We start from the raw sequence: 14,280 nt of genomic DNA, 5'->3' as shown, positions 1-14,280 counted from the left end.
ACGCAATACACTTAGGTTGACTTGACGAGCCTAGCATGTACAGACATGGCCTCGGAACACGGAAGACCGAAAGGTCGAACATGAGTCGTATAGAAGATACGATCAACATGAGATGTTCACCGTTGATGACTAGTCCGTCTCACGTGATGATCGGACACGGCCTAGTCGATTCGGATCATGTTTCACTTAGATGACTAGAGGGATGTCTATCTGAGTGGGAGTTCATTAAATAATTTGATTAGATGAACTCAATTATCATGAACATAGTCTAAATTGTCTTTGCAAATATGTTGTAGATGAATAGCTCACGTTGTAGCTCCCTGTTTCAATACGTTCCTAGAGAAAGACTAAGTTGAAAGATATTGTAAGCAATGATATGGACTGGGTCCGTAGTCCGAGGAGTGTCCTCACTGCTACACAGAAGGCTTACGTCTTTGATGCACCGCTCGATGTGCAAACCCCTATAACGTCGTCTGTGAATGTTGTGAACACCTGACAGACACGTCCTGATGACTACTTGATAGTTTAGTGCACCATACTTCACGGCTTAGAATCGGGATTGCAATGACGTTTTGAAATGCCATAGAACATATGAGATGTTCCAAGAGCTGAAATTGGGATTTCAGGCTCATGCCCGTGTTGAGAGGTATGAGACCTCTGACAAGTTCCTTGCCTACAAGATGGAAGAGAATAGCTCAGCTAGTGAGCATGTGCTCAGAATGTCTGGGTGCTACAATCACTTGAATCAAGTGGGAGTTAAACTTCCAGATAAGATAGTGATTGATAGAGTTCTCTAGACACTATCACTCAGCTGCTAGATCTTTGTGATGAACTATGACATGCAAGGGATGGAGATGATCCCGGAGCTATTTGCGGTACTTAAGACCGCAAAAGTAGAAATCAAGAAGGAGCATCAAGTGTTGATGGTTAACAAGACCACTGGTTTCAAGAAGGGCAAGGGCTAGAAGGGAAACTTCATGGATGGCAAACCAGTTGCCGCTCCAGTGAAGGAACCCAAGGTTGAACCCAAACCCGAGACTAAGTGCTTCTATTGTAAGGGGAATGGTCACTGGTAGCGGAATTACCCCAAATGCATGGTAGATAAGAAGGCTGGCAACTTCAAAGTATATACATGTTATTAATGTGTACCTCACTAGTACTCCTGGTAGCACCTGGGTATTGGATACCGGTTCAGTTACTATTATTGGTGACTTGAAGCAAAAGCTACGGACTAAACGGAGACTGGCTAAGGGCGAGGTGACGATGTGTGTTGGAAGCGTTTCCAAAGTTGATGAGATCACCATCGCACGCTCCATCTACCTTCGGGATTAGTATTGAACCTAGATAAATGTTATCAGGTGTCTAGGTTGAGCATGAATATGATTAGATCATGTTCATTGCAATAAGGTCATTCATTTAAGTTAAAGAATAATGGTTATTCTGTTTACATGAATGATACCTTTCATGGTCATGCACCCTATGTGAATGGTTCATTGAATCTTGGTCGTGGTAATACACATGTTCACGCCAAAAGATGTAGAGTTAATAATGATAGTACCACTTTCTCGTGGCACTGCCGCTTAGGTCAGATTGGCGTAAGATGCATGAAGAAACTCCATGTCGATGGATGTTTGGAGTCACTTGATTTTGAATCACTTGACACATGCGAGCCATGCCTCATGGGCAGGATGACTAAGACCCCGTTTTCAGGTACAATGAAACAGGCAAGTGACTTGTTGGAAATCATGCATGCTGATGCGTGTGATCCAATGAGAATTGAAGCGTGCGGTGGATATCGCTATTTTCTCATCTTCACTGACGATTTGGGTAGATATAGGTATATCTACTTAATGAAGCACAAGTCTGAAACGTTTGAAAAGTTCAAGCGATTTCAGAGTGAAGTTAAGAATCATCATAACAATAAGATCATGTTCCTACAATCTGATCAAAAGGGGATTTTCTGAGTTATGAGTTTGGCAAATCACTTAAGACATTGTGGAATTGTTTCACAGTTGAAGCCACCTGGAACACCACAGTTGTAATGGTGTGTCCAGACGTCGTAATCGAACCTTATGAGATATGGTGCGATCTATGATGTCTCTTACCGATCTACCGTTTTTCATTTTGAGGTTATGTGTTAGAGACAACTGCATTCACTTTAGATAGGACACCATCTAAGTCCGTTGAGACGATGTCATATGAACATTGGTTTGGCAAGAAACCAAAGCCGTCGTTTCTTAATGTTTGGGGATGCGATGCTTAGGGCTTCAGCCGGAAAAGCTCGAACCCAAAGCGGACAAATACATCTTAATAGGATACCCAAAGGTAACAGTTGGGTATACCTTCTATCTCAGATCCAAGGGCAAAAATGTTTGTCGCCAAGAACGGGTCCTTTCTCGAGAAGGAGTTTCTCTCGAAAGAATTGAGTGGGAGGAAGATAGAACTTGATGAGGTTGTCGAACCTTTACTTCAACCAGAGAGTGATGCAACACAGAAAGATGTTTCCTGTGGCACCTACATCTGTTGAATAGGAAGTTAATGATAGTGATCATGAAGCTTCGGATCAAGTTGCTATCGAACCTCATAGGTCGACAAGGATATGTACTACTCCTGAGTGGTACGGTAATCCTGTCTTCATCATGTTGTTAGACAACAATGAACCTACGAGCTATGGAGAAGCGATGGTGGGCCCGTATTCCGACAAATGGTTAGAAGCCATGAAATCCGAGATAGGATCCCTATATCAGAACAAAGTATGGACTTTGGTGGACTTGCCCGTTGATCGGCAAGCCATTGAGATAAATGGATCTTTAAGAAGAAGACGGACGTGGGCGGTAATGTTACCGTCTATGAAGCTCGACTTGTGGGAAAGAGTCTTTTCACAAGTTCAAGGAGTTGACTACGATGAGAATTTCTCACCCGTAGTGATGCTTAAGTCCGTCGGAATCATGTTAGCATTAGCTGTATTTTTCGATTATGAAATCTTACAGATGGATGTAAAAAAACAAGTTTTCTTACCAGTTTTCGTAAGAAAAGCTGTATATGATACAATAAAAGGTTTTGTCGATCCTAAGGATGCTAAAAGGTATGTTGGCTCCAGCAATCCTTCTATGGACTAGAGCAAGCATCTCGGAATCGGAATATATGTTTTGATGGAGTGATCAAAGCTTTTAGGTTTATACAATGTTTGCTAGAAACTTGTATTTACAAGAAAGTGAGTGGGAGCACTACAACATTTCTGATAAGTATATGTGGATGACATATTGTTGATCCGAAATAATGTAGAATTTATGGAAAGCATAAATGGTCGTTTGAAGGGTGTTTTTCAAAGGAAGACCTGGATAAAGCTGCTTACATATTGGGCATCAAGATCTTTAGTGATAGATCAAAACGCCTGATGATACTTTCAAAGAACGCACACCTTGACATGTTTTTGAAGAAGTTCAAAATAGATCAGTCAAAGAAGGGGTTCTTACCTGAGTTGTAAGGTGTGAAGTTGAGTAAGACTCGAAGATTGACCACGGCAGAAGAAAGAGGAAGGACGAAGGTCGTCCCCTATGCTTTTGTCATAGGCTCTATACGGTATGCCATGCTGAGTACCGCACCAGATGTGTGCCTTGCCACATGTCTGGCAAGAGGGTACAAAGGTGATCTAGGAGTGGATCACCAGATAGCGGTCAAAATTATCCTTAGAGGAATAAGGAAATGTTTCTCGGTTATGGAGGTGATAAAGAGTTCGACGTAAAGAGTTACGTCGATGCAAGCTTAACACCTATCCGGATAGCTCTGAGTAGAGATACCGGATACGTATAATGGAGCAACAATTTGGAATAGCTCCAAGTGGAACGTGGTAGCAGCATCTACGATATGACATTAAGTTTTGCGAAATACATACGGATCTGAATATGGCAAGACCCATTGACTACAAACTCTCTCACAAGCATAACATGATCAAACCCAGAACTCATTGAGTATTAATCACATAGTGATGTGAACTAGATTAGTGACTCTAGTAAACTCGTTGGATGTTGGTCACATGGCGATATGACTTGTGAGTGTTAATCACATGGCGATATGAACTAGATTATAGACTCTAGTGCAAGTGGGAGACTGTTGGAAATATGCCCTAGAGGCAATAATAAATTAGTTATTATTATTATATTTCATTGTTCATGATAATCGTTTATTATCCATGCTAGAATTGTATTGATAGGAAACTCAGATACATGTGTGGATACAGACAACACCATGTCCCTAGTAAGTCTCTAGTTGACTAGCTCGTTGATCAATAGATGGTTACGGTTTCTTGACCATGGGCATTGGATGTCGTTGATAACGGGATCACATCATTAGGAGAATGATGTGATGGACAAGACCCAATCCTAAGCCTAACACAAGATCGTGTAGTTCGTTTGCTAAAGCTTTTCTAATGTCAAGTATCATTTCCTTAGACCATGAGATTGTGCAACTCCCGGATACCGTAGGAGTGCTTTGGGTGTGCCAAACATCACAACGTAACTGGGTGGCTATAAAGGTTCACTACAGGTATCTCCGAAAGTGTCTGTTGGGTTGGCACGAACCGAGACTGGGATTTGTCACTCCGTGTAAACGGAGAGGTATCTCTGGGCCCACTCGGTAGGACATCATCATAATGTGCACAATGTGACCAAGGAGTTGATCACGGGATGATGTGTTACGGAACGAGTAAAGAGACTTGCCGGTAACGAGATTGAACAAGGTATCGGGATACCGACGATCGAATCTCGGGCAAGTACAATACCGCTGGACAAAGGGAATTAAATACAGGATTGATTGAATCCTCGACATCGTGGTTCATCCGATGAGATCATCGTGGAACATGTGGGAGCCAACATGGGTATCTAGATCCCACTGTTGGTTATTGACCGGAGAGTTGTCTCGGCCATGTCTGCATGGTTCCCGAACCCGTAGGGTCTACACACTTAAGGTTCGATGACGCTAGGGTTATTAGGAAGACTTGTATGTGATTACCGAATGTTGTTTGGAGTCCCGGATGAGATCCCGGATGTCACGAGGAGTTCCGGAATGGTCCGGAGGTAAAGATTTATATATGGAAAGTTGTTGTTCGGGTTCCGGGAAAAGTTCGGTTTTTTCCGGTATTGTACCGGGAAGCTTCCAGAAGGTTCCGGAGGTCCAAAAAATGTTCCACCACGTCCAATACAGTAGCATGGGCTGTAGGGGGGGGAGACCTAACCTTAATGGGCCAAGGGCACCAGCCCCCCAAGGCCCATGCGCATGGGAGAGGGGAAACCCTAAGGGGAGGGCCTCCACTTGACTTGGGAGGCACTCCTCCCCCCTTGGCCACCGCCCCAACCCTAGATGGGATCTAGGGGGGCCGGCCCCCCTCTCTCCCCACCTATAAATAGTGGAGGGGTGGGAGGGCAGCCACACCCATGAACCTGGCGCAGCCCCTCCCCTCCAATACCTCTCCTCCTCCGCGTGAGCTTGGCGAAGCCCTGCCGGAGAACTACCACTCCATCACCACCACGCCGTCGTGATGCTGTTGGACTCTCTTCCTCAACCTCTCCCTCCTCCTTTCTGGATCAAGGCGTGGGAGACGTCTCCGTTCCGTACATGTGTTGAACGCGGAGGTGCCGTCCGTTCGGCGCTCGGTCATCGGTGATTTGGATCACGACGAGTACGACTCCATCAACCCCGTTCTCTTGAACGCTTCCGCTTGCGATCTACAAGGGTATGTAGATGCACTCCTCTCTCTCGTTGCTAGATGACTCCATAGATTGATCTTGGTGATGCGTAGAAAATTTTAAAATTCTGCTACGTTCCCCAACAATCAACATAACAAGCATAGATGAAGGGCAAAGACAATCATTGTATCTATTTTGGTTAATGTGCATGACATGTTGTTCATATCATCAGCCACATCAGTAAGATAAAACAGGAGATGACAAGGTGCAAACGTGGGCTGCTTCACCACACACTGGATTATAGATCCACAAAAAAAGCATACATATAGGGAGTATTAAGTAATGTGTATGGTATGAATAAGGAATTTGTTTTTATAAGTAAAACCTGGAACTTACAGTTGTTGCGAACATGCATTTTGATAGAAACAACAAACTAAACAACAATTAATGATAGGGAGTATGAGCAAATTAAACAGTGTTTAAGTGCATCTAGTGCCACCCCTAGTTGGTTTTGGAGTATTGACGACAAACCTGGTTGAGGGACTAATGTGTTTGTGAGTATTGCAGGACAACACAGGTAGTAGTACCTCATTGATTCGGTTTACCTACCGGAGATGACCCCTAAAAATGTATGAAGACATTGAAGACAAAGGTGGTATGTGAAGACATTCACATTGAAGACTATGACAAGAGAAGACATCGCATGAAGACTATGGAGTGCGAAGACTTAGTTGTTTCGTTGTTTCCTTTCTTCCTTGTTGAGTCATAGGAACCACCATACTATTAAGTGGGGTCAAGTCAGAGTGACTGAAGTGATGCTTAACCAAACTCCTATGTCTTCGAGCGAAGACAATGAGAGCAAATCTTATCCAGAGCTGGATAAGTCAGCTTTACTTGTAGCCCAAGTAAAGTTGCCGCGTGTGTTTGAAATCTGACCATTGGAACACGTGTCAGTTCCTTAGTGACCCAGGGTCATTTTGGACAAATCTGGTCGGGTTGCCTAGTGGCTATAAATAGCCCACCCCCTACACCATAAATTGGTGGCTGCTCAGAGTTAGTACACGGCTTTTGTCGTTTGAGAGCAACCCACCTCGAAGCCTTTGACAGAGAAATCCTTGCGAGGACAAAGCCCTAAACACCTAGAGCCAAAGAGTGTTAGGCATCACTGAAGTCTTCCTGTCTGTGTGATCTGAAGACTTGTTACACTTGAGGACTGTGAATCCTCCAGCCGGTTAGACGTCACATTCTGAGCATCCAAGAGTCATTGTGGATCGCTGGTGAATGAAGTCTGTGAAGGTTTGGAAGTCTACCTTCAAGACTTACCAGAGTGATTGAGCGAGGACTGGGTGTCCTTAGCTCAAGGGGAATAAGGTGAAGACACGGTCTTCTGAGTTAAATCTCAGCCTCCCTAACCAGACGTACAGTTGTCACAGCAACTGGAACTGGTCCAACAAATCATTGTCTTCAACAAGCAACTGGTTCTATCCTTCCCATCTCTTTATTTACAGTTGGTCCTTGTGAAGTCATTGCCTGTTTGCATTGTCCATTTGTCTTCACTGTGTGACTGTTTGTTCTGATTGGTTTCATACTATCTTCCATCCTGATCCGTACTGCCTAGCTGCTATTAGTCTTCGTGCTCTCACTTCATTGAATACTTGACTATGTCTTGTCTAGTGTAGTCTACCTTCCGCTGCATGGTTATAGGTTCATTTCTATCGTTTGTCTTTGAAACTCCCATGTTTTGAAGACTTTCATAAAAATCTCCTATTCACCCCCCTCTAGTCGATAACTAGCACTTTCAATTGGTATCAGAGCAAGGTGCTCCCTTGTTCTGTGTGATTCGGTTTAACCACCTGGAGTTTTAGCTATGTTGACTGTAGGGATAATCAAAGTCTCCGCTGCGTGCCCTGTCTTCGATGGCACTGATTATCCCAAATGGAAGACTATGATGAGGAAGCGACTCCTTGTAATGGACAGTGAGCTTTGGACGGTCACAGAGATTGGCCTCACCGACTTATGCAAGATGGCGGATGCCGAAGACTTTTAGAAGTTCACTCTGCTGGATGTCAAGGCTAAGGACATTATATGCTCCTCTCTGTCCAGAGATGAGTTCAGGCGCATCATGCATCTCTACAATGCAAAGCTTATATGGGATCGGATTTTTGATGTTTATGAAGGTCATCGGACACGTCAGGATCCCTGGTTCCTCGACTTCAAGGAGTCACTTAAAACAATGTCTCCCGAACCTGAGCCATCCTCTCCAACCTACTGCTTCATGGCACGTGGTGCCAAGGTAAACTAACGTGGTGCTTACTTTCAAACATCAAGTGAAGATGACTCTGATTGTAATTCCAAACCCAGCTACAAAACACTTGCTAAAATTGCAACTGAACAACAGAAAGGTATGGAACATATTCAAAAACTGTTAGACAAAAGCGATGACCCGTTGGACGCTGAAATGACTCGATCTCAGTCCTTAATTGAAGACATAAAAAATCTTCATGTTAAGTATGAGGAACTTGAAAGTCGTCATGAAACGCTCTCAACAACTCATGAAAAGATTTCCTATGATTAACTTCAAAGGAAGCAAGAACTTGAGAAATTGAGAGCGGTTCATGAAGATCTTCAAAAGGAAAACGAGTCACTTCGCGCTGAACAGATCAGTCCCGCTCAGGAAGGATTTGAACCACCATGTCTTAAATGCCTTGAGCGTGATAACACTACTTCTGTTGCTGAATGTTCTACTGCTGCTACTGTTGCAATATCTTTAACTGTTGATGTGGTAACTAACCCCTCTGCTGAGGATGCCACTGCTATTGCTGATGAAAATGCTAGGTTGAAGACATTGCTTGAAACAGGGATGCACACAAGTCTCAAAGGGCATCAGACACTATGTGATGTCCTCAAAAGGTAGATTCTGAACCGAGACCCTAGGAAAGAGGGTGTTGGATTCGAAAGTAAAATGAATGCTGATGTCTCTTACTAGAAGCCTGAGCAGTACCCCAAAACCACATGGGTTGCTGCAAAGGAACCTTCAGTGGATCCATCCACCCTATCTAGCTTCACTTGTGCTAATCCTATTGTCATTGATGAATCCTTTGATGCAAACTATAAACTGTTTAAGAATCAGAATGGTGAAGTATTTGCCAGGTATATTGGTACTAACTGCAGGAATGGGCCACCTATGAAGAAAGTCTGGGTGCCCAAAAGGTTTCTGGAGAATCTTCCTGTGAATGTCGTCATGACACCATAAGGGAAGAAGACAAACCCCAGACCACAGGCTTCATATGGTCCAAAGGCTTCATACAGACAGAGGACTCACCTGAGTCGCACTAACACAAATGTTTTGCAGGGAAATCATACCCAGGCCTATGAATATGACCGTGTTTCATCGAACCGTCATGTTCATAAGACCAAGAACTACTCTGCTTATTCCTATGAGTATTATTCACCTCCTGCAAAATTATTTACCAGGGCTTCAAAGACAAAGTTCTTAGATGCTGCACTTAGACTCATTGCTTCGAAGCCACCCTTGAAGATGTGGGTGGCTAAGAAAGCTTAACTCTCTTTTGCAGGGAAAGGTCTCCAGCCGAAAATCAAATGCGTCTGAAGCTATTGCTGGGGACCTAAAACATCTTGCAGGGCACAAGATCAAATGCCCAAATGGTCTTATTATGTATTTTGTTCCCGAGTCACTTGCTATTTGTCCTATAAGTCCTAACCTCGATCTAAGCTTTCATAATCCACTTGCTCGTCAAATGTTTATGCTTCACAATGCTCTTCGTGAAGCTTATCCCCCTAACTGCATTGTAGGGTATGACACCAGCTGCTTCAGAATGGATTGTTGATAGTGGATGTACTAATCACATGACTGGCGAACGAAGTCTTCTCATGGACTCAACCTTACGTCCATCTGACAAAAGTCACATCACATTTGCTGGTACTAGTAAAAGCAAGGTATTGGGTCTAGGTAGAGTTGCAATCTCAAAGGATCAGCACATGGATAAAGTGATGCTTGTTGAATCCCTTGGTTTCAACTTAATGTCTGTCTCAATGCTTTGCGATTTGAACATGATTGTGATATTTGGAAAATATCATTGCTTTGTTCTAATGGAATCTGACAAGTCTCTAGTCTTTGGAGGGTATCGGAAAGATGATTTGTACATGGTAGATTTCTCAGTAGGACCACAGCTTGTCGTATGTCTTCTTGCAAAAGCTTCAGAGTGCTGGCTCTGGCATCGGAGGCCAGGGCATGCTGGCATGAGGAACTTGCGTACTCTTGCGAAGAAGAAGCACGTCATAGGCATTGAGGGCGTCAAGTTCAAGAAGGATCACTTATGCGGTGCCTGCGAAGCTGTAAAGATGATGAGGGCCAAGCATCCCTCGAAGACAATCATGACAACGACTCAACCCTTCGAACTGCTACACATGGACCTCTTCGGCCCTACTCACTACTCTAACCTTACTACTACTGCTTGTCTCTATGGCTTCGTCATTGTTGATGATTATTCAAGATATACATGGGTACATATAATCCTCTACAAGATTGAAGTGCAGGATGTCTTCAGACGCTTCGCCAATCGAGCCATGAACAACTATGGCGTCAAGATCAAGCACATCAGAAGTGACAATGGCACTGAATTCAAGAACACCGGCCTCGACACTTATCTTGATACACTGGGCATCACTCATGAGTTCTCAGCTCCGTACACGCCGCAGCAGAATGGCATCGTGGAACGCAAGAACAGAACACTCATTGAGATGGCTTGGACGATGCTCGATGAATACAAGACACCAAGAAAGTTCTGGCCTGAAGCTATTGATACTGCATGCCATGTCATCAACCGTGTTTATCTTCACAAGCTTCTGAAGAAAACATCCTATGAACTCCTCACTGGTAAGAAGCCAAATGTCAGTTACTTCAGAGTATTTGGTGCTAGGTGCTGGATCAAGGATCCACATCACACTTCAAAATTTGCACCGAAAGCACATGAAGGTTTTATGCTTGGCTACAGAAAGGATTCGCACTCCTACAGAGTCTTCAACCTATTTCACTATAAAGTGGTTGAAACTGTGGATGTGCGGTTCGATGAGACTAACGACTCGCAAAGAGAGCACCTGCCAAATGTGCTAGATGAAATTCCACCCAGTGAATCCATCAAGCTTATGGGAACTGGAGAAATCATACCGTCTGAAGTACAGCCTGAAGAGGAACTTATCATTTCTGCACCTAATCAACCTGAAGACAATGCTCAGCCTGAAGACAATCCTTCAAACGATGACAATGATCAGCAAGAGCAAAATCTTCGTCCAGTTCATCCTCGTGTTGCAAATGAAGTACATATTGAGAAGATAATTGATAGAATCAATGCACCCGGTCCACTCACTCGTTCAAGGGCAACACAACTAGCAAATTTCTGTGGGCACTTTGCATTCGTCTCAATATATGAACCCAAGAGAGTTGATGAAGCCTTCATGGAACCTGAATGGATTCAAGCTATGCAAGAAGAGCTTCAACAGTTCGAGCTGAATAATGTATGGGAACTGGTCAAGCGTCCTGATCCTCGTAAACACAATATCATAGGCACTAAATGGATATATCGCAACAAGCAAGATGAGCATGGTCAAGTTGTCAGAAACAAGGCTCGTCTCGTTGCTCAAGGATACACTCAAGTTGAAGGAATTGACTTCGATGAAACATTTGCTCCTGTGGCTAGGCTTGAAGCTATTCGCATACTGCTAGCTTATGCAAATCATCATAACATCCTTTTGTATCAAATGGATGTGAAGAGTGCCTTTCTCAATGGCAAGATTGAAGAAGAAGTGTATGTTGCACAACAGCCTGGTTTTGAAGATCCAAAACATCCTGACATGGTTTACAAGCTCAACAAGGCATTGTATGGCCTCAAACAGGTCCCTCGTGCTTGGTATGACACACTCAAAGACTTCCTGAAGAGCAAAGGCTTCAAACCTGGTTCCCTGGATCCCACACTCTTCACGAAGACATATGATGGTGAACTATTTGTGTGCCAAATATATGTGGATGACATTATCTTCGGCTGCACTAATCAGAAATACAGTGATGAGTTTGGACACATGATGCAAGAGCAATATCAGATGTCCATGATGGGTGAGCTGAAGTTCTTCCTTGGTCTTCAAATACGGCAGCAACGCAATGACACCTTCATATCTCAAGAGAAATACCTCAAAGACTGCCCGAAGAAGTTTGGAATGCAAGACTGCAAAGGTTATACGACGCCAATGCCAACCAAAAGTCATCTGGGTCCTGACGCCAGGTATACCTCTCCATGATTGGTTCTTTGCTTTATTTATGTGCATCTAGGTCAGATATCATGCTTAGTGTTTGCATGTGTGCCCGATTCCAAGCGGCACCAAAGGAATCGCATCACTTAGCTGTGAAGCGAATTCTTCGATATTTGGCTTACACCCCAACACTAGGATTATGGTATCCAAAGGGCTCAGAGTTTGATCTAGTTGGATTCTCGGATGCTGATTATGCTGGTGAAAAGGTGGATCGCAAGTCTACATCAGGCACATGTCACTTTCTGGGACGATCACTTGTGTGTTGGTCTTCTAAGAAGCAGAACTGTGTATCTCTCTCCACTGCTGAATCTGAATACATTGCTGCTGGATCTTGCTGCGCTCAGCTTCTGTGGATGAAGCAAACACTCACAGACTATGGCATTCATCTGAAGCAAGTGCCACTCGACTGCGACAATGAAAGCGCCATCAAGATTGCCAACAACCCAGTTCAGCACTCGAAGAAAAAGCACATTCAGATCCGTCATCACTTTCTCAGAGATCATGTCATGAAGGAAGATATTGATATCATTCACGTCAACACTGAAGAGCAATTGGCAGATATCTTCACAAAGCCCTTGGATGAGAAAAGGTTTTGCAAGTTTTTCGGTGTGAGCTAAATATCTTGGAATCCTCAAATGTCCTGTGATCATGCACACATCCTAACACTTATGCATGTTGATGACTTAGATGTGCAACACATGAAGTAACGTATATCTTCAACTAATGAAGACTTACACTCGAAGTGTGAATACATTAATGTGGAATTTGACTTCGGAGCGCCACGATAATTGTGCGCCGTGTCTGGGACTAATACTTCCTATACGGTGGGTAACGCCACCACCAAACTTTTGCTTGAAGTATTTTCTGTTGGCGTTACATTTACAAAATCTTCGCGTTTGGTTTGTCTTTAATATTAAGTTATTAACATGACTTCATGTTTATCTTCACTATATTGATTTGGTCTTATTCGGATATATTCATATATTAGCGTTCTGTCCTCTACATCATTCACTTATAGCTATGTCTTCTTGTTTGAATCTTTTGAACTAAGTGAATGTGATCGGACCCTAACCTTTCTATGCTCCCATCTCAAATCTATCTATCCAAATCATATGCATTCTATTGAAACTGTCGAATGTCTTCTTCGCGTCCTTGTCAGCAGAAGATACAGAGACAAACATTAAATCTGTTTTAAATGCTCAATCCTTTTTGCCTGAAACCCAGAGAAGCGGGAACAACCACCCGACAATCCAGGCGTGCATGGGAACATGGAACAACCTCCAATGTGTTGCATGTTCGCCACGTGTCCTTCAGATGTGAACCGCCAGGGGCACCTGCGTAATAACGTCACGCCATCCCTATCCTTATAAATACACGCCACACCCCAGTCATTATCTCTTTTCCACTTCTCCTTCTCGCACAAACCCTAGCACCACCGCTAGCTCTCGACGACGCAGGTGACGAAGCACTTAGCTGTCGTGACCTCTCCGACGCCGTCCTCACGCCGACCGCGGGCATCGTCTTCTCCGCCGTCGCAGTAGGTGTCCTCCGTCGCCAAGTTAGGGCACGGAAGATCGAACTGCTCGGCCTCATCTTCTACTCCATCTAGCAGTTCCTCGAGTGGTAAATAAAAGCTTTTTTCGATCCTTTTTGATCCGATAGATTCATCTTTTTCAACCATAAGTGGTTTCTGTCCCAACAAATTGAATCTATCCTTTTCTGAATCTCATAACATGCCAAGTATGTTCACTTATGCTTCACAAAGTAGTTAGATTCCTCACTTGTACTTATTCGTGGATTCGTACAAATCTGGAACCAACTCTCTACATATGAGTGAATGTCTTCGCACTATGAGGTCAATATCTTCTAAACTGATTTATCTTCAAAATCTTCTGAGAATGCATATGACCTCTTCCCCTTCCCTCACATCTCTAATGCTGTCACAGGTGCATGTCTGTGGGAGAATCCCTTGGTTCTCATAGTCTACATTCATTTGCAGAGTTCTTACAACATCACATCAATTCTCCCTGAAGCTAATTCCTGTCTGACCAGCCGAAGGAAGCCTTTGCAATTTCTGAAGCCATCCAGTCTGAACTTCATGGCGATAGAAAAATCAGTCAGGAAGGGCGGTAGACAACGCCGTGAAAACACTGCTAAGGACCTGCCACCGGATCTCTATGAGCTATACAAGTCAGATCCAGAAGAGACCTATGGAGAACGCAAGAACCGAATCCAATGGATTTGAAGACATTGGGCAGAGGAATGGTTCAAG

The sequence above is a fragment of the Triticum urartu genome, chromosome 5 (assembly GCF_003073215.2).
Source record: "Triticum urartu cultivar G1812 chromosome 5, Tu2.1, whole genome shotgun sequence".
NCBI lineage: Eukaryota > Viridiplantae > Streptophyta > Magnoliopsida > Poales > Poaceae > Triticum > Triticum urartu.
This window is presented reverse-complemented; position numbering follows the sequence as displayed.